Below are 21,158 nucleotides of genomic sequence, written 5' to 3'. Positions count from 1 at the left end.
TGTGTTTCAGAGCAGGGGAATGCACAGGGATGTGTCATATTGTTGTAAGTATGACACATCCCTGTGCTTTGAGAATTCCACGGTGTGGCACTTTCTTGTAAATAAGGCCCACGCTGTATAGGTTGTGCATGGTATGAGAGACTGCATGCATTTGTACTTGATGCAGGCAATGTGTGTGATATTATCAGGTAAGGAGATAGTTAAAACTGTCCCATCAGGCCATTAAATATGCCACAAACAGCCAAATAGCATGGTCCACACACTGACCTGTCAAAATGATTTGTAAAAAGCAGGGACTAAAAACATGGCGCCCTACCCACGTGCCCTTCTGGCACTGACTGATTGCCAGTCCGACCCTGTGTTGTTACTATCAGTCAAGACATACAAGATTTTGATTATATACTGCCGTAGGAATCCACTAGGCAAAGGGGTCTGTTTCCAAAGACTCTTCCAAACACTATGTGTTTTGGCCCTGGTAAGGCCAGGAGGATGTGACCAGGTGGAGCTGAGCACCGAAGAAATCCAGTATGTCTCCACTGGTGTCAAGTTGTGAGATCTTGTTTGTGACTGGAAATCATAAAGCATGAGTAGTAGCACAGGAGCACAACATCCGATCCCCACATCAATGGTTTTACTTACAAAGAGACAGAAATATGATGTAATCGCCTCATCAGGTACAGCCATCGATTCCAATATGCCATCCAGACCTATGTGGATGTGCAGGAGCAGCAGAGCATTGGAGTCAGTCAGCGCATTCCTACCATGTCATTATTGGAGATGGCAGAGATGCACTTACAAAGTTCTGCTATTGGGACTTGCATACACCAAGCTGCACCCAGGCTGTACTCTCTGACAGCATGTGCTTTGAGTAGAGATAGTAGCAATCAGCATGAAAGAGGAGTTGTGTCAGAACCCCTTTCAGAGGGTTATGGGGCACGCAGGTGTTACTGGGCCCAACCGTGTGGTTGAGGCCATTTTGCTCTTGATGTCCAAAGACCTGACCTACTATGGATCCTGAGTAAGTAGGTCATGTATCCTTTCTGCACTTGACTCTGAGAGGTAACTAGGGTTGTGCAGTCCAAGGCTCCCTCGGTTGGGGAGGAAAGGTGGATGCAGGTTAATGAACACAGCTTATAACTCAAAGAGCACTCTGCAGTGTCAATAAATCGATGTCTAATCAAATACTTATTTTTATATTATTTTATTTCGAACTCTACACATTCAAAGTAGTGTTGTTAGACCTGACAGCCTTAGGATGATCTTCCCCCAACTTTTTGCCCTCCTCTCTCTATTTTTCTGACCTCGATTTTATTGGCTTTAGGACTCCGTGTCCTTTACCATTGCTCTGCGCCCTTTACCACTGCTAACCAGTGCTAAAGTGCATGTGGTCTCTCCCTTAAACATAGTGATATTAGTTGATTCCCAATTGGCATATTTAATTTTCTTATACATCCCTAGTAAAGTGCACTACATGTGCCCAGGGCCTGTAAATTAAATTCTACTAGTGGACATGCAACACTGATTGTGCCACCCACATAAGTAGCCCCTTATCCATGTCTAAGTCATGCCACTGCAGACCCTGTGTGTGCAGTTTCACACTGCCATGTTGACCTGGCATGTAAACCCTGTTGCCAGGCCTAAACCTTTCCTTGTTATAGATATGTCACCCCTAAGGTAGGCCCTGTATAACATACAGGGCAGGGTGTAGTGTATTTAAAAGGCAAGACTTTAATTGTTTTAGGGCCTAATTTAGATCTTGGCAAACGGGTTACTCCGTCACAACAGTGTTAGTGAAAAACTCCCAATTTTGTTTTTCACTACTGCAAGGCCTATCTCTTTTGTGGGATAATATTGGGATTACCTTATTACATCTTTAAAGTGTGATCTCAATTGTTACGGGCAGGGCTTTTCAAATTTAGTGTCACTGAACTCGCAATTTAAAATCACAATTTATGGTGAAGCTGAATTTTAAATTCCAGTTTGGCAAATGCCAGTTTTAAAAAGTTCTGCCACAAAGGGGGAATTACTTTCGATAAGTGAAGTATATCCACAAAGAAAAGGAACTATAAATTAATGATACATAAAAAATACCCTACTAACAAACATTAGAAATGACAACGACACTGTTTGTTTGAAAATAGTTAGAAATTATCGATATATTTGAAGTCATATATCGTCTGTGCTAAGTACATAAAAAAATTCAGACCAAATTCAGACATTGTTTACAGTTGGTATGAATGTTTTTAAGTACTAAGCACAGACGATATTTGACTTCAAATATATCGATCATTTCTAACTGTTTTCAAACAAACAGTATCGTTGTCATTTCTAATGTTTGTTGGTAGGGTTTTTTAATGTATCATTTATTGATAGTCCCTTATCGTTGTGGATATACTTCACTTATCGAAAGTAATTACCCCTACGTGGCAGAACCTCTGCTTCTATAGTGCTGTGACTCCCCAGGTTCTGCATGTTACTTGGACACCCCATTATTATTAATACATTTTAGAAAGTTGGCATTTACCTAATTTACCCATTTAGTGCCTTCTGCCTGTCTCTGGAATACACGTCTGGGGTGGGTGACAGCTGGCTTCCTGCATTCCCTCTGGACATTCACACACAAAGGAAGGGTAGGTGTGCCTGAGTGGTCATCTGCATGTAGATGGGCCATCCTGAGCAGGATGGGAGGTGCTGATACTTACACCTGAAAGGGTTGTGTCCTGTCTCCACACAAAGGGCCCCATTCACAGATCTAACTTAAGACAAAATCCCAAACTTACTACCATTTACTCATTTTGGTATTCACAGAAGGCACTTACTCATTTTGGTATTCACAGAAGGCACTTACTCATCAATGAGTAATTGCCTTCTGTGAATACCAAAATGGTAGTAAGTTTAGGATTTTGTCTTAAGTTAGTTCTGTGAATTGGGCTCAAAGGATTGAATCCCCCCCATAGTGTCTCTGGAGTCAGGGCAGGAAGGGCATTTCAAAGATTTCTTTGAATTCTCCCTCACTTCAAAGGCACCACTGGGTATAATTACTGGACCTCTGACACTACCAAATCAGTACACTTCTGGACCTGTGAGCACTCTGCCAGGAAGAGGAGAATCTGCTGTGCAGCTTGAGGATAGCCACTCTGCTGGAATTGCTGTTTGCTGAACTCTTGCCTTGCTGTTTTGCCCTGCTGCTCTCTGTCTGCCTGGGTTAGAAGAATTTAACCTGCATCACTTGAACTTAGAGTGACTCCAAGGGCTTGCTGGCTTGCCTCCTGTAGCCTGAGTCTCAGGGACACAAAACACTTAGAACCCTCCTGTTCCAACCGTTGGGCTCATCTGCTTCTGAGTCTGTCCTGCCAAGTGGTGCCACCCCAGTCCTGGGCCCTTGGAAGTGGACCAAGGGTTTGCTCCAGTGGAACCGACACATCTTCTGCTGTGAGAGCTGAATCAACACATTGCTGCTGTTGTGGGAACCAGAACAGCAAATCACGCTCGGAACCAATGCTTTGGAACCAACATATTGCGGCTACTGTGTGGATAAGATCGACACATCACCTCTACAGTGTGGAGTGGAGAAACCCAGCGCATCGCATTTAGAATCGCCACACGTTGGAACTGACGCTTCACTCATGGAACCTACACATCGCAGGAGTTGTGTGGAGAAATTTGGTGCAACAACTCAACTGCATGGGGATCACCGATTCATCTCGCTGTTGTGACCAGGATCAAGGTACTTTTCCTCCGGGACCTGCATGAGCCCTGTATCTGGCCTGTGTTCCACCGCGGTCAGCCTAAACTCTTGACTTTGTCCCGGTCCAGAGCGACCAATTAACTCTTTAGGTGCTACTTACTTCTAAGCACTATATTTTGCATTTAATCCTTAAAAATTCACATCGTGACTTCTAATGGATGGATTATTGTTGTTTCAATCTTCTTTTCGTAATAAAATCATAATTTATTTTTCTAACCTGGGGTGGAGTCTTTTTGTGGTGATTTCACTGTGTTGTTGTATGGAGTGTTGCACAAATACTTTACACATTGCCTCTTAAGTTAAGTCTGACTGCTCCATGCAAGGCTACCAAAGGGTGAGCACAAGATAATTTAGGTTATATTGTGACCCACTGTGACTTTGAGTGTGGTTCCTGTTTAGACAGGGTGCATACCTCTGCCAACCAGAAACCCAATTTCAAACAAGTATTATGACATACATGAACAATAACACATTCCTCTTGAGATTGGGGCTCTAGTGCTTTGCTGACAAATCTATGTCCCATCCACCCTTCGTAATGTGGTAGGGGTTATTCCCCATTCACTAGTGGCTGACTGAAGAGTCCACTCTGACTATTAGTAAAGTGCCTTGACTCTGCAGCGTCTGTAGCAGCTAGTCCTGGGGCTCAATAGGAACATAACCACTATTACCCGCTCCAACAGCGAGGAAGCTTGTTGTTTATCGGTGAGTGCCCTGACAGCAGACACTCACAATGCTCCAGTCCTGGAAGAAGAGTTGTCTGAACGCCGGAGACGTGACGGTACCTTACAAGTAGTCTCTCTCTCTTGAGCTTATGCAGTACTCCTCAGCAGCAATTGGAGGTGCTCCAGTGTTCCTCTTGCATGATAAGTAATAAGCTTCCAAATGAGAGTTGGGTTGGATTCTGATGCTGCCAGTGAGGTTCCCAGTTATCTGTCATAGCACTCACAGCATCCTCCTCAGTTCATGGGGGCACTCTGCCGCAATACTCATTATTCAGTGGTGACCCATGGGTCACTTGATTCACAGTTCTTGGGTGATGGCCCAATCCACAGCAATCCTTGATAGCAGATGCCCCTACTGGCATATGTGGTTGCCGTACAGCTACCAGTCAAGGCGCCGGCCCTCACCATACAGTAGTCCATGCCACAGCGGCTCCTACTGACATACAGGGACTCTGATAGGCTCCGCACAGGCCTCAACACTTGTATTCCAACAATACCTTCACAGCAATCCCTCCTAGCATAAGATGTCGCTGCAACAGGCATCACGCAGGCTTCACTCGCCCCGCATGGCAATCTGATCATGGCTATCTCCCTTGGCTTACGGTGGTCACCGATTAGAATCTGAACATGGATAATGACCCAATCGATGTAGCAGCCATTCTTCACACCTCGCACAAGGAGTCCACTCAATTGAGCTCCCAACTGGACCTCACTCCCTCCAACGCTCTCCTCTTCCTCACAGGGTACACTGGTCTAGGCAAGCAGTCAGGGGGCTTGTGCTCCAGACCAGGTGGTCTCGGTTTCCCTGGGTGGTGTCCTACCAAGATGGAGTCTAGCAGGCCTGCGCCCCCAATCTTGGACACAGGCAGCAGTCTTACAGAGCTACCCCTCCTCACACAGCCTGTCTAGTCAGTAGGCTCTTGCTTTGGTACTAGAACCACAGGACTAGACCAAGAACTACAAGATCCCCCAGGCCCAACATTTTGGCAACTATCACCCTAGTGCATCCCTGAACCCTGTCAGACATTCTGTACATCCTGACCTGCGCTGGTAGACTGTCACCCATGTCTATGTCATGCACACAGACAAGAGTCAACCCTAGAGTCAGCGAGAAGAGGTTGGCAAATTGGCTCAATACCACTCCTCTCTACACTCTCTCTGCTGGTCAGGCGTTAACCAAGGGGCTAACTGAATCCCTTCCACAGTGCCATCCTTCATGTCACTATGCAGCAAGTCAGAAAGAAGCTCAGTGTCATCCGGTCATTTATCTGCCATAGCCATGACATGCAGTATTTAATCTCTCCGGAGGTAAGGCTCCAGCTAATTCACATGAAACAACACACTCTTGGGTTCCATTGTGGCACCTGTGTCCACCAAGTAGTTTACATCAGAAATCTTCTGAACTACCTTGTATGGCCGTAGGACAAATAATCTTTAATGCCAACACCTCCTGACTGTCTTGATACCCTAGCTTGCAGGTCATATCATTTCAAACAGCACTTGGCTGGCCTAAAGATTTTCCTTTGCCTGACTCATGTATTGCACCATCAACTTCCTGAGCCCAATCACATAGCCCACCGCATACTTCTATGGAGACACTGAAGTTTCTACCCACCCTTCTCTAAGGTGAGTGGACCCTGCATCGAGTGTCCACACAGAACCTCAAGGGACAGAACCCTACCCACTGCTGCAGAATCTCTTGGTGTGCAAACAAGAGACATAGGAGGAGAAAATCCCACTTCCTCCTGAGGTTCTCTGGCAGAGCTCCCATCATGCTTTTTAATGTCTTAATAAACTGAACCAACAAACCATTGGTTTGTGGGTGGTATGCCGTGGAGAAGTGCTATGTCACACCAGCTTGCTCCCACATCTTTCGCCTGTGCAGTCATTTGAAATCCAACCCTATGAAATATCCCTAGGAGAGCTCTTGCTCCACCTGTGCAGCCATGCTCCTCAGAGGTACAGTTTCAGGGTAACTGGTGGCATGATCTACCACAAACAAGGTATACTTGTTGCTCGACTGTCAAGGGGTGAATGGACCAACTATATTTATTCCCACCCGTTCAAACGGAACACCTATATCTACCTCCCTCCTGTCTTGCAACTCATCTGGCAAGCAGGACAGGTTCTACAGATCCTCTCTATGTCTCTGTGCATCCCTGGCCAATAGAACAGAGGGTCCAAACTATCCTGGGTTTTCTAATCTCTAAATGTCCTTCTAAGGGTACTTCATGGGCCAGTGGCTACAAGACATTCCTGTTCACCAGTGGAACCACTAGCCTCTTACTAGTTCCTGGCTTGGGATTTACTAGCTCACTTTAAAGTAGGCCATCCTCCCAGCCAACAGAGTGTTTCCCAACAACCCATTTGGTGACCTGTTCCTGAGCTTCCTTTCAAAATCCCACAAGGATAGAGCACTCCTCCTGTGTCTTGTGGAAATCTTCCCAGATAGGCCTCCTAGCCGCTATTAAACCCTTCAGCTCTAGAAGTGACCCAGACTCCAGAAACAGGTTCACTTCAAGAACCCCATTCTTCCCTCCCTCTGGAACAGAAGCAATGACCTCCGAGACCACTGCCTTCCCAGAGTCTGCCCTTTCTTGCAAATTATCTTGTCCTGGTCCCTTCAAATCAGGAATGATCCTAGTCCCACTCTATGACTGATGTACAGTCTGTGAACTCGTCAACACAGCTGGTGTTGTCCAAGCCATAAAGACTTCTGGTCCTTCACTAACCCAGGGGCAATCAAATTGTTGCTGTAGAGACACCGAGCACCTTGCTTTTCACCTCCCCCAACATCAATCATGGTTGCCTTGTCATTTAGCTAAATCTCAACCCTGGGAAGTGGATACTCCATGCCCTCTACACTGGCTACCTAACCTACATCCTTAGTTCCAGTGAGTATCTCCTCCGGCTTAAGATACTTCCTCTCAACCATCGTGCAGAAGGCTCAAGCATCCCTCAGGCCAGGCACTTTCCTTCCATTGATACTAACTTCCTGGACTAATCCCATCATGTTATGATGTATGTGCTTCAGAGCATCTGGGACCTTCTTCGAAATGTCCATAGCTACTAGGTTGAGTGCAACGAGGTCTCCTCAGGTCTCTTCACCCATGTGTACATATTGGCTACGGCAGGTGTTGCTGGGTCAGGATCTTTCACCTGGCAATCCCTCTTAAAGTGCCCCACAATGGGGAACTTGAAGCAAGTCACCATCTTGGTTTGGAACTAGTCTGTGGAGAGTTCTTCTCTCTTTCTGGGTTAGAACCGTGCTGCCCTGGCCCTTTGTCAACCCTGTTAGCTAACCACATACCAATCAACACTGCAAATGTCTCTGGATCCCTCTCTGTCAAATCAGAGAGGTATTGCCTGAGTGGAGTAGAGCGCTCCTCCTTAAGTAGCTCTGTCATCATCAACAGGTTAGAGGACTGAAAGTCCTTGGCCTCCATCCCTCTTACCCACTAATGTAATGCACTCTAATTCCAGGTGAAACAGAACACCTTCCACTCTCTTGCAGTCACGGTATCTCTGAAGGTACTGAGTTGACTTTAGCCCAAACCGCCTACTGAGAGCTTCCTTCATTCGCTCATAGACATCGAGTCTGCCACAGGCATTCTCCTTATGATGGCTGTCCCTTCCAATGGCATGCACCCCATTAAGGCAGCTGCCTTAGATACCTCATGTAATGCCTGTGAGAAGGTGGCCTGATAAATGCTGTTCACTAGTTCTAGTGGGCACCTTGTATCAGTCCAAACAACCCCTTAGGGTGATAGGTTAAAGACAGCCTTTATTGAAAGCTATCCTAGTGGTAGCCATGGAGAGCAGCCTTCAGGCTAAGTCTTGAAGGAATGTAAAGCAGCTTGTTTTACCAGTCTATAATCTCTTGAATGATCAAATGAAAGGACAACCACACCAGGTATATCTTTAAAATATATGTATTTAGGTTAACACACACCCCTCTAGTCTCTTTATGAGACTGGAGTTCGAAGTACTTAAGTTACAAGATAGCAATCATCAGTAATAGCACAAATACACATTTGGGCCCTAGGGGCGTACCAAACCATATACCAAAAAAGTGGTATAAGAACCACGACTGGGATAGACACTAGGCCTATAGCCTCTAGAATCACTGGGACCCCAAGGGACCACCCACGGTAGTGACACAGGGGACTCACGGGGACTGTATGCAGTGTGTAAACACAACCGCGGGTTCCCGTTATCTTCTATGGGCAATGTCGCGGTTCGAAATTTAAAGATTAGGGACACTTCTAATCGAGTCAGGACCAAACCCTTTTGGACTGAGGTAGTTCTAGGGCTAGCACCCACAAGAGCACTGGAGTACTCGAGCTACCGCACCCAGGGAAGCCGGGTGCATAGGTGTCTTTTGGTGTCGGGTCGTGTCGTCGATTTCAATGGGAGCCTGCAAAGAACTGTTGCTGCCGTGAAGAGGAGAAGTGTCCGAAGAGATCCAAGCCTGGATCTAGGATGTGAGGAACCTGAGAGCAGAGGGGACAGAGTCTGGGTCACTTGCCAGTGACCTAGGGCAGGATGGACCAATGCCCACAGATGTCGGGTGCTTCAGGTGAGTTGATGGGTGTCTTGACTCTTCAGCCACGAGGTCCAGGAGGCGTGGACGAAGTCCACAAGCCGGATTCGAGCTGTCCCACGAAGTCTGTCGAGTGCTGCAGTGTCGGTGACCAGAATGGACCCAACAAGCCTTGGCAACGGCAAGTCACTGGAAATCAGAGAAAGGACTGCGGTGCAGACCAGCAAGGTCTGATGGACTCACCCAGCAAGGGTAAGTAAGGGCATGTCTGGAGCAACCAGGAAAGCCCAAGCAGAAAAGGAGTCACCTTCGTGGGGACCTGCTAGCCAATGGGCTAGTGATCGCAAAGGAGCCTCAAGTGGTCGCACTTGAAGCTGGCCCACGGGTCACTCTTCGAGTGGAAGCCAACAATCGTCAGTGCAGGAGATGCTCAAGGCTGGGGCTACTAGGAGCCCAAAGCACAACTTCAAGGAGGACCAGGAAGATAGTGTTGCTGTAAAAGTTCCCGGTGTCCAGGGGTCACAGTTCCACGTCGCCCACGATAGCCATGGGCCTCAGCTTTGCTGTGGACTCAGGGTAGCCTCGAGGAAGTCTGGAAATCTACCTCTGGTGATGCAAAGACTTCGGCGTCCGGCAGGAGCTTCAGCGATGCAGACTGGTCAGTTGCTTCTTTGGTGCCTCCCAAGCAGGGGAGTCACTCCTTGACCCCAAGGGAGATTTCTTCAGTCTTCTAGTCAGGATAGAACGTCGAAGGTCCAGGATGTACGTAGCAGAGTTTCGTCCAGGGTAATCTACAGTCCTAGGGACTGGATTCCTATACTTATAGTAAGTTTAGGGTATGGACTAACTCTAAGACCCCACCTATGGGTGGGCCAGGAAAGAGGGGTGGTTACACCCATTTCCTTTGTCCAGTTTCTCACCAGAGCAGGAGCAGGTAGCCCCTGCAACCGGTTTGAACTGGAGTATGCACATGGACACCAAGTGTGCCCTCAGGGCTGGACTTCAAAGCACCAGAGAGTGCTCCCGCCCAGCCCCAATACATATCAGCCTGTCTGGGGAGGTGGTCACACCTCCCTTCGACAGGAAACCTATTGTCCAGGCCTCCCCAACTGGAGTTTCGGCCAGCAGCAGGAGGCCAGACCCGTGTCTGTGTCAGAGGCATCCATTTTGTGATGCCAGGGCTCAGGAAAGTCCTACCGGGTTTAGCCAGTGTGAACATGTCTCCCCCTCTAGAAGGGTGGAATGCTACCCCCGCCACCAGAATTGGCGGGGGGTAGTATTCCAAAGCGCTTGACACCAAACACGACATGTTTTGATGCAGCCATTTCAAAGTTAGCATTTACTGCGAGGTTATAATGCACTTAGGAGTATATGGTATGGCTGTATCACAGAAAAGACATAAGGAAGTATTTCCGAAAGCTGCAGAGGGGCTCAGCTCATGCTTGTGCACCCTCTCACTTAAAACCAAGCACTCTGCCTTCAGGATTTTCAAGGCCTGCCATAGGAGTGGCGTATAGGTTTATATGTGTCTGTATAGGGTAGTGATATAGGTAGCCTATACCACAGTAAGGGGTGCAAGCACACCCTTACCCAGGCTGCAGTAGCAGACCTGTGGTGTCATTTTGGAGTGCTTCCCAGGGGTGGCATAATATATGCTGCAGCCCCTGGTAGGCCTCTGAGGTACCTATGCCCTAGGTACATAGTATACCATATACTAGGGACTTATAAGGCACTCCAGAATCCAATTAGATATGTACCTATTGTACATGGAAACCATTTTACAGAGGAAGCAGCTAGGCTGTGGTCCTGATTAGCAGGGCCACAGCCAGACTAAGGTAGAAAAACAGTGAAACACCAGCAAAAAGTGGGGGTACCCATATGAAGCAGATCCTACTCTCCTTCTCAATCCCCCCCCCCCAAACGCAAGGACATTAAACTAACCTTGACCAGTTGAGTCTTCATGTTCTAAGTGGAAATACCTAGAGAGTCCATCTGCATTGGCATGGTTACTCCCAGGTCTATGTTCCACTGTAAAGTCCATCCCCTGTAGGGAAATGGACCACCTCAACAGTTTGGGGTTTTCACCCTTCATTTGTTTTAGCCATAAGAGGGGCTTATGGTCTGTCTGAACAAGGAAATGAGAACCAAACAATTATGGCCTCAACTTCTTCAGAGCCCAAACCACAGCAAAGGCCTCCCTCTCAATGGCTGACCAACGTTTCTCTCTAGGGGTCAGCCTTCTGCTTATGAAAGCTACTGGCTGATCCTTGTGAGAAGTTGGCCTGATATATGATGTCACGAATTCTAGTGTACACCTTGTATCAGTCCAAACAACCCTTATGGTGATTGGTTGTAAAGTCAACCTTATAGACCAGCTATCCTAGTGGTAGCATGGACAAGAGCAGTCTTAGGCTAAACTCTGTATGGCATGTGAAGCCAGCTGTTATACCATTTGTAATCCCTTGAATACCAAATGAAAGGACACCACAACAGATATATATAAAAATAGAATGTATTTATTCTAGTCAAACCCTCAGCACTCTTTATGAGATTCGAGGTAAGTACAACACAGTCTTATTTAAGCATACATTAAGTCACACAGGTAAGTAATACAGTTAGGCCCAAGGGGCCACGCAAACCATATACTAAGTAAGTGGTATAAGAACCACTGTCACGAACACAGGATAGGCCTAGGCCTAGGGAATCGCTGGGGCTACACTATACTACCAAAGGTTAGGAAGTGGGAGGCCCACGGATTCAGGTGCAGAGTGGAAACACTCACGCGTAATGCGTAAAAGTCGATAGAAATAGTAGTTATTAGAAATTAACAGTTTTAGGACACTTCTTGAGAAACTAGGAAGTCGAGACTTGGAAACTAGACCCTAGGCAAGTCAATACCCTTGTGAGCACCGGAGTACTCAAGTTACCTAGCCCACGGGCTGCGGGTGCATAGGTGTGAACTTGCATCGGGTTTCGTCGTTGACTCCTATGGATGCCTGAAGGAAAGTTGCTGACAGGCAGTCAGTGAAGAGTGTCCAGTGGATCCCAAGGATGGAATCAAGAAGGAAGGATACCTGCAAGCAGAAGGGACAGAGTCTAGGTCACCAGCCAGGAGCCGGGAAGGAACCAGGAAGGAACCAGGCGATGTCATGAAGATGCAGGTGAAGAGGTGAAGCTTGTCGCAGCAGCCACGGGTACCAGGAGACGTCGAGGATGACCAGGACCACGAGGCGAGCTGTCCCACGAAGGCTCTTGCTGTCGGCGGAGTCGATGTCGAGTTAGGACCCAACAAGCCTTGGCAAGCGGAACCCACGCAGGATGGAGGACTTGCTTCTGGGGCAGACCAGGAAGGTCTGGGGTGCTTCTCTTTCACAGAGGAGCGGGTGCCAGTCTGGAGGAGCCGGACCAGCAAGATGAAAACAAAGGTTCGTCGTCGCAGAGGCTACTAGCCAAAGGGCCAGCACCCGGACAACACGTCAAGCAACTCAGGTGCAGAAGGGCCCCACGCAGAACACGTGAAGTGTGGGGAGCTGATCTTCTTTGCAGATGGTGCTCAGGATTGGGGCTTCTCAATTCCCCAAGCACAGCCTCGAGGAAGCCTCAGAAGTTGCGCTAGTCAGTTACTAGCCACTTTTCCTAAGTCGCCGGTCCCACGTCCCTCGTCGCCTCCACGGGTCTCAGCTTCGCTGCAGATGTGGATCTGGGTCAGAGGTGTCTGGAAGTCTCGGCGCTGGTCAGTCTCTGCAGTCGTCCCTCGTAGGATCAGTCGCAAAGCAAGCAGCGGTCGCTGGATGGTGCCTGGTTGCCCAGGGTGGTCACTCCTTGGCCACAAGGGAGATTTCTTCAGTCTTCTTCCTGAGGTCGAATTTCGAAGGTCCAGAGTTTCTGTTCAAGTTGCAGATTCAGGTTAATCTAATCTAGCAGGGCTCAGCTACCTACTGATATACTGGGCTAGTGGACTGGGCTACCTGCAATGTCCCTCCTATAGGTGGGACCAGGAAGGGGAGTGGCTACACCCCCTTTCCTTTGTCCAGTTTCGCGCCAGAGCTGGGGCTGGAGTGCCCCAGCGCCGGTTTGAACTGGACTATGCATGGGACACCTTGTGTGCCCCAGGCATGTCTCATTCCTTTCAGCCCTCCCTGCCCCAATACACTAAAGTCTGTCTGGGGAGGTGCTAGCACCTCCCCAAGCAGGAAACCTATTGTCCAGGCCTCCCTGGCTGGGAGGGCTCCCAGCTGCAGGAGGTCAGACTCGTGTCTGTGGCAGCAGCATCCATTTTGTGATGCTGAGGCTTTGGTGAGAGTTAAACAGCAAAGTAGGATTTTAACATGTCTCTCCCTCTAGAAGGGAGGAATAATATCCTCAACACCAGAAATGGTATGGGGGTATTATTCCAAAGTGTTAGACACCTTACACAACATGTTTTGATAAAGCCAAACCATAGTTACCATGACCGTTTAAGATTATAAGGTACTTTAAGAGTATATGGTAGGCTATATCATAGAACAGCTATAAGGACATGTTTCCGAAAGCTGCAGACAGGCTCAGCTCATGCTAGAGCACCATCTCACATGTTACCAAGCACTCTGCCTCCAGGATTATTAAGGCCTGCCATAGGAGTGGCTCACAGGTACACATGTGTCTATTTTAAGGGTAGATATAGGTATGCTATATCTAAGCAAGGGGTGATTACACGACCTTGCCCCAGCTGAGTGATCAGCCAGTTGTGTCTGATTGGAAGGCCAGACCAGGGATGGCATAATACATGCTGCAGCCCCTGGGGGGCCTAGGGTACACCTATGCCCTGGGTACCTAGGGTACACTGTAGAGGGTCCAATAAGGTGATCCTTACCAATTGGGTATGTACCTAGGGTACATGCAGTTCATTTTAAAGAGAGAGCAGACAGCCTGAGACCCTGAATGGCAGGATCTCAGGCAAACTAAGTCGAAAAACCAGCTAGACACTAGGCAAAAAGTTGGGGGTAACCATAGTCAGATATCCACCTTCCTACACAACCCGCTCCCAAACGAAGGGAGATAAGGCTGTCTTTGACCAGGTAAGCCTATATTGCCAAAGTGGCCTTATAAGGAAGAACCAGCACTGGCATGGTTACCCCCGGTCTCATGGTCCACTAAGCAATCCCTCACCCTAAAGGTATCATAGGGTCTCCACCATAGGGAATCTCTACCTTTGGTGTGTCTTTGCAAAGTAAAAGGCTGGTGTTGAGATGGAGTACTGAAGTGAATGTCCTCAAAGTGAGGCCTCAGCTTCCTCCAATCATCCTCCACCATGGATGCCTTTCTTTCTTTAACTGAGTTGCACTGTGCTCTCAGGGTCAGCCTCTGGATACCTAAAGCTGGAGGCTGGGTCTCTTTGGTGGGCTTTCTGGAGGGACAGGTCAGGGTTGGGGCCCTAAGGTCCCATGTTTGCCTGTGCCCAACAGAATCCCTCTGGGGGAGGTCCCTAACTACCTGTAAAGGAGATCCCTCAGGAATGTTTTTAACCATCACCTGGCTAGGGCTACTAGCCAGGCAATCCTCATTCTTTTGATGGGGGGGTTCTTGTGGACAGGGGCCCTCTTGGGGTCCACTGGCCTCCCTGACCTCTGCAGCCCTGGGCTGACTGAGGCAGGGTAGAGAGAGGCAGGCTACCTGCACCAGACTGGGTCCCACCTTGGAAGGGTCCATTGACATCAGAGGCTCTGCCAGGCTAGGCCTGGCTACCTCTGGGGCAGTTCCTTCACAAGGGGTGAGGTCAGATCCCTGAGGAGGCTGACCTTTTCCTAATGTCTGGGGAGAGGGAGACTTTTCTTCCTCCCCACTACTCTCTGTTTGTGTGGAGTGATCCATAGTTTCAGGCTTCACTACACCTATGTCAGTCTGAGTATGGACTGAGACCATTACAGTCCTGCCAACCTTTTCAGGGAGGCACTCAGTTTGGGTTTGAGCTGTGACTGTCACAGCTCTGCCAATCTCTACAGGGAAGTCTGTCTTTGCCTGGGCCCGGGCTACCACTGCCCTTCCAACCTTTTCAGGGAGGACATCTACTTGGACAGGGGTTGTGGCTGGCACAACCCCACTACCCTTTTGTGAAAGGCCTACCATTTTAGAATAGGTGTCTTCTTCAACTCCAGCCCAAGCTGAGAGTTCTAAGTCATTCCCCAGTAAGCAGTCTACAGGCAAGGTTGGGGACACTGCCACCCTCTTAGGGCCAATGACACCTCCCCAGCTGAGACATACCTCTGCCATGGGATGACTGTTCTGTTTGCCATCAATGTTAGTTACCTGGTATGAGAAACCAGGCAAAAGCTGCTCAGAGGGAACTAGCCTGTGGGCCACCATAGTGATGCTAGCTCCAGTGTCTCTGTAGGCCTCAGCTTTTCTACCATTGATATAGGGCTCCTGTCTGTACCTACCTTAAGTGTTGGGACAGGCAGTGAAGTTGGCAAACCGCATGCCACCATCACAGACAAGAGTAGCTGCTGTAGGGGACTTGGCTAAGCCAGGGTCCCCCTGTGTTCCCCAAGAAAACCCAACCTAATTTTTGGGGGCACTCCCACCACCTGGGGGATTACTGCTGACAGTAATAGGTGGTGTGACAGGAGTAATTGGAGGAACAGTTTTGTTTTTAGCCTTTGGGCAACTGCTGTCAGTTTTCCAATGCCCAGCAATTTTACATTCATGGCAGTAAGGCTTTTTGACTGTGGTAGAGGAGGGAGCTTGGGACCCACCACCCTGTGTGGAGTTTTGGGGTCCTGAGGAAGATTTCTTTTTTTTTTTATCCCCACCCTTCTCTTGAGGCTTGGTGGTTTTTTTCTTTTGGTCACTCCCCTGATTTTTAGGCCTAATCCTGGTCCTGACCCATTTATCTGCCCTCTTTCCCAATTCTTGGGGAGAGGTCAAATCTGAGTCTACCAGGTGTTGATGGAGAAGCTGGTTCTGACAATTACTAAGGATCTGCTCCCTCATAATCAAGTTGTACAATCCTGTATAGTCCTGCACCTTGCTGCCAGTTAACCAACCCTCCAAAGCCTTAGTGGCACAATCCACAAAATCAGACCAGTCCTGTGTCTGTGTCTTCTGGGTGTCTCTGAACAACAACCTATATTGTTCAGTGGTTAAGCCAAACCCATCTATCAGAGCACTCTTCAGGACTTTGTAATTGTTAGCATCCTCATCACTAACTGTGAGGAGCTTGTCTCTACCTTCGTCAGAAAAGGAGAGCCCCAAGATAGCTGCCCACTGACTCTGGGGTACCTGCTGTACTTTGCAGGCCCTCTCCAAAGCAGTCATAAACTTGTGGATGTCATCCCCATTCTGATATGGGGGGACTATCTTTTTTTTTTTTTTTTAAACCGTTTATTACAAAATTCAAAAAATATACAAAGATGGGCCTACAACCTTCAGGCCGGCCGCTAGCAAGCAAGAGGAGCATGTGATACAAACAATAGCGCGCATGCCGCGGCAAAGGGAAATGCACAGGAGTTAGAAGCGGTGGTAGCCACACCATCCGGGCCCACATAACGGTTTCATTTTAATATAAATAACAACAAAAGAACAAATCCACAAGGCAACCCACAATCGGAAACAGCAGCATGTGCTCCCCTAGCGGGGGGGACCCTACCAATCCATAGGAGTAGCAAGGGGGGGAAAAAGGTCAAGACTGGGATTAGGTGGACTCAGTGCCCGGGACCGGGGAGATAAACTGGCTAAGGGGACGGGGCCGGTGACGGATCGGGCAATAACGGCGGGGTACAGATTCCCCCGCGGTAGGCGTTCCAGGGGCCCCATACATTCACCCATGTCCCAGGCTTACCTCTCGCAACATACACCACCTTTTCCCGAAACATGCACCAATCCATGTTATCCTTCCATGCCGAGACAGTCGGCGACCTCTGGGAACCCCACAGTTGAGCAATGTCGCGTTTGGCCACCATATATCCCAGAGTCACCCACCGCGTCTTCGGCACCGAGTAGTCGGTTGGCTCCCACACATTCAACAGGCATCTCCTCGCTTCGGGCAGCAGCGACACACGCGTAACCACCCGTAGGACCTCATGCACACCACGCCAGAATCGCTCCACCTCCGGGCATTCCCACAAAATATGGAGAAAGGTCCCCAAAGAACCACACCCACGCTTACACAACCCGTCCACAGCATATCCCAAACGCAGTAGCCTTGGCCCCGTAACATAGACCCTATGGAGTATCTTGAGCTGGACGAAGCGAAGGCGGGCCGGTATGCCCACCTCTTTTGGGGAGGCCACCGCCGATACCCAGTCCTTGTCATCCAGCTCCAATCCATCGGCCACCCATGCCTCACGAAGGTTAGTCAGCAGTCCCGAGCGGTCATTGATAAGTTTTTTATAGATTAATGAAATCGTGCTGTCCGGTACATGTCCATCTAGCACTCTATCCTCCAGAGGGGAATACTCCGGGATGGAGGCAACGTCCGGGAATACGGAGCATAGCGCATGACGGATCTGCATATACCGAAAGTATTCCCTGTCCTGCAACTGGAATTCTGTCCGTAGCATCTCGAACGTTTTGAATCCCCCCCTTGTCCAGAGATCACCCACCCTGCTGATGCCTATCATGTCCCACTTTTCGAAGCCCTTCGAGGTCCACAGGGAGCCCAACTGCTGAGATGCTTATAGTGGCGACGCCCGGGTCAAACGACCTTTCCACCCCATCGCCACATTAGCCGCGTGCCACTCTCGTACCATGACACGCGTGGGGCCCGTCAGACGTGCGTCAAGCGAGCTGGAGTAAAGCGCTCGGTTATAATCACCACCCGGCAGTAACATCTTATCCATTTCAAAGGCCGGGTTTAGAGCGGGCCCGTACAGGCCGTGATTAATCGCAGCCAGCTGGGAGGCCCAATAATACCGTTTGATATCCGGGAGGGCGATCCCCCCGTCATACCACGGGAGCGTCAGCTTCGCCAGGGCGATACGCGGTCTACCTTCCCAGAACAGTCGGCGCTGCAAACTCTCCACCTCGCGAAAGTAGCGCGCCGGGACGACGTCCATTGTGTTCTGCAGAGCGTACAGGAAACGCGGCAGCGACATCATCTTAAACAATGCCACCCGGCCGAGCGGCGAGAGCGGCAAGCGCCTCCAACGCGCAACATCCTCCTTCAGGCGCTGGAGGGGGGGAAGCAAGTTCTGACTATATCGGGCCTCCGCGTCCAGGGTAATGAAGACACCCAGATACCGGAATCCCCGCGGGGCGATCTGGATAGGACAGCCCCGCGGAAGGATAGGGTCCTCTCCAGAGAGAACATAGACGCACGATTTAGCCCAGTTGATGACAAGGCCGGAGTTAAGACCAAATGAATGCAATACATCAACCAGTACTATCAGTGATTTACGTGGGGAAGCCAGGTACAGGAGAATATCGTCAGCGTATAGAGATACGCGGTCCTCATACTCGGGGGTCCAGCGGAGACCACGAATAGAAGGTTCCCACCGCAGCCACTCCGCCAGGGGCTCCAAGGCGAGCGCGAAAAGGAGCGGCGATAACGGGCAGCCCTGCCGCGTGCCCCTGCCCAGCTCGAACGAAGCCGACACTCTACCGTTCACCACGACCTGCGCCAGCTGGCCAGAGTACAACAATTTTACCCAACTGATGAATCCTGGGCCAAACCCAAACTTCGCGAGCGTCGCCCAAATATAAGGCCATTCAAGCGTGTCAAACGCCATAGTGGCGTCCAAGGACGCCAAAATGGCCGGCTCTCGTATGAAAGGGACACGTGCGAGAACCCCATGCAAACGCCGCAGGTTAAGCGCTGTATTGCGATGAGGGATGAAGCCGGACTGATCCTGGTGAATCAAGTCACACACTACGCCGACCAGCCGATTGGCCAACACCTTGGCGAGGATTTTGGGCTCTGCATTCAATAACGAAATAGGCCGATAGGATGTGACCCGGTCCCGTGGCCTCCCCTCCTTATGGATAACCACGATAGTAGCTAGACGCTGGTCTAGCGGGAGGGAACCCGCCGAGTGGGCCGCGAGGAACATAGCACGGAGATGCGGTGCCAGCGTATCCGGTCGCAGTTTATACAACTCGATGGGAAGACCATTAGGACCCATGGCCTTGCCGGAAGCGACCGAACGTATGGCGAGGGCAATTTCCTCGGAAGTTGGAGCAGCGTCCAACGACACTCTGTCCTCCTCCGAAAGGGAAGGCAGCGCGATATCCCTGAGCAGGGCGTGGGAATCCTCTTCAGAGCGGGAGGACACCGGGGAATACACCCCACGGAAATAGTCTGCAAAGCAGGAGACAATTTCTTCTAGTTCAGTGACACACACACCATTCTGTTTCTCAATCAACGGGACAACTCGACTCGCTCTCTCCTTTTTGTCCAGCCATGCAATCAATTTACCAGCCTTATCACCCACATCATACAGTCTCCCCTGTTGCTCTCTACTGAGGCCCCTGGCCGCCTCCGTGACGAGGGCCTTATAAGCCGCTTGCTTGAGTCGGAGAACATGTAATTTGTCATCCGTCACCCCACATTCTAGATCACCCTCCAACTTGGTTATCTCAGCTTCAACACGAGTCACCTCCTCCCGCTCGCGCCTCCGGGAATGGGAAATAAGGGCCAAGGCCTCTCCCCTGAGTACCGTCTTGAACGCCTCCCACAATGAGATCGCCGATGACACAGACCCCACATTCTCGTCAAAGTAGCGCTTAAGGGATTTAACCAGCTCTGCGCGAATGGTGGGGTCACGCAGGTACCAGGGATTAATCGGGACCACCCTACCCTCTCCCCTCGAAAGAATATCAAAGTGCAACAAGAGTGGGGAGTGGTCCGAAATACCCCGTGCCAAATGGCGCACCTCCCCTATCCTCCCAACGTGCGCCGCCGGAACCAGGACATAATCTAGGCGTGAGAGACTACCATGAGCCCCTGAATGGAAGGTGTACTGTAGCTGCGTGGGATGTTTCAAACGCCAACAATCCACCAGCCCCAAGGTATCCAAGAGGCCAGACAACCATGCCTGGGCACGGGGGAGATCCCTAGGGGGGTGACGATCAACAGTTCCGGAAACCACAGCATTAAAATCCCCCCCCACCACTAGAATCCCCTCCGGAAGGCCAAGGAGGAGGCGCCCCAGATCCGCAAAGGTGGTCGTCTGCAGCCCCGGCGGGACATAAACAGACACGAAAACGACCACTCTGCCCTCCATTCTACCCACCAAAACCGTGTAACGTCCCCTGTCGTCATGGTGCACCTCATCAATCTCCAACGGGAGCGAGTTCTTAACCATAATGCCCACACCCCTTGAACCAGATGTGAAGCCCGAATGGGCCACAAGGCGGTAGCCCCGTCGATTCATGGCACAAAAGGAGTTGCCAATGAGGTGTGTCTCCTGCAGAAAAACTATATCGGGCGAAATTCGCTTCAAGAACTGCAGGACCACACCTCGTTTTATCCTGTCCCCCAATCCATTAACATTCCAGGACAACAGACTCAGTCCCCTACCCCCCATCATAAACAGAAGCCATCACTCGTCCCCCAGAGAGCACTTCGGAAATGACACAACGATGCTTTTGCCTTGTGGTAGAAACGAACAACACCCCACCCCAACCCACCCACCCCAACAAAACTCCCCCCTCCCTGCACCCCTGCATGAGCCCAGACAGCCCCCCCAACTTGCAGTGTGCCTGTCGCCCCTATATAGTGAAACTAGCTAGACCCCCTAGAGGAGGAAAGAGTACCCCTTCTAGACCCCACACAACCTCCAAGGGAGGGGAAAGAACAAAGACAGAAGCTTGGTCGAAAGTGGCATCATAGTCGTCCAGAGTGAGGCCCAATATCAACCCCTCAGTCCCGATCCAGTGGGCCGTCTCCTCCCGTCGCCCCCCCCACCATCTCGAGCACTACCCCCAGACAGAGTGTCCAGCCAGTCCCCGGCCGCTTCGGACGATCAAAAAAGTGCGTGCGACCATCCACCTCTACCCGCAGCTTGGCCGGGAAGAGCATGGCGTATTTTAACCCCTTCCATGCTGCGCAAATTCCGCCGCTGTGCTGACGGAATCTTGCGCGGGCGTGGTCATGACGGAACGGTTCCGTCATGAGCACAGCTCAACCGTGGCTCATGACGGAACCGTTCCGTCATGAGCACCGAAGGGG

This window comes from Triturus cristatus, chromosome 2_1, assembly GCF_964204655.1.
Source record: "Triturus cristatus chromosome 2_1, aTriCri1.1, whole genome shotgun sequence".
NCBI lineage: Eukaryota > Metazoa > Chordata > Amphibia > Caudata > Salamandridae > Triturus > Triturus cristatus.
This window is presented reverse-complemented; position numbering follows the sequence as displayed.